Source organism: Penaeus monodon, unplaced genomic scaffold, assembly GCF_015228065.2.
Source record: "Penaeus monodon isolate SGIC_2016 unplaced genomic scaffold, NSTDA_Pmon_1 PmonScaffold_1045, whole genome shotgun sequence".
Classification (NCBI taxonomy): Eukaryota; Metazoa; Arthropoda; class Malacostraca; order Decapoda; family Penaeidae; genus Penaeus; species Penaeus monodon.
The window spans coordinates 338-1,056 of NW_023639104.1; the positions used below are offsets into that span (position 1 = coordinate 338).

Here is a 719-nt window from a genome sequence, read left to right on the forward strand (position 1 = left end):
GATTTGTTACTTGTTCTGAAGAAGGCAATAGAGAAAGTCAATCCCTCTCGTCGGTAAAAGTAAACATTTGTGTAGAAAAGGAATATACTGTAGGCGTCATACTTTTGTGGAAGTAAGCACGCTAGTCCATATGGGCGTAACGCTACAGAAAAGATACAGAAAGACAGTGATTGAACATTGAATATTGAACATTCATCAGTACAAAAATTCATTGTGTGCCACTGATAAAATTACATATTGCTCCAATAGAAACCATGTTAGTCAACTTTTTTATCATCAACACGCTATTGTTTTTTTTTTTTTTTTTTTTTTTTTTACGTGCGTCGTTGTAATGGCTGTCCAGAGAGATATTTTATTTCAATTATATTATATTAATTGCCTCTGTGGCCCAATGGATAAAGCATTGGCCTCCTAAGCCAGGGATTGCGGGTTCGAGTCCCGCCAGAGGTTGCAGGTAAATACAATTTTAGTTTAAAGGGAAGTTCAGCAAATGGTGTTCTTGGTTTCTATTCGGTGTCTCAGAAACGGTGTGACATTGCCGAGAATAATTGTGATGCTATAAAGTAATATACTTTATATACTTAGTATCGCATTATGTAAATTTTATAGATAGATTTTTATTATTAAGGAAGGACATTGTTCTGAATATAAATATTATTTGTATACACAGTGAAAAACAGAAATACAGTATGTACGCATATATATATATATAAGTGTAT

General features: G+C 33.2%; 1 non-coding gene across 1 annotated transcript; it reads left to right on the forward strand.

Moving 5' to 3' along the window:
- The first annotated feature begins 377 nt into the window (after positions 1-377).
- Positions 378-450, forward strand: Trnar-ccu. The gene has a single exon. It is a non-coding gene; the product is annotated as a tRNA-Arg (tRNA).
- Positions 451-719: the final 269 nt, after the last annotated feature.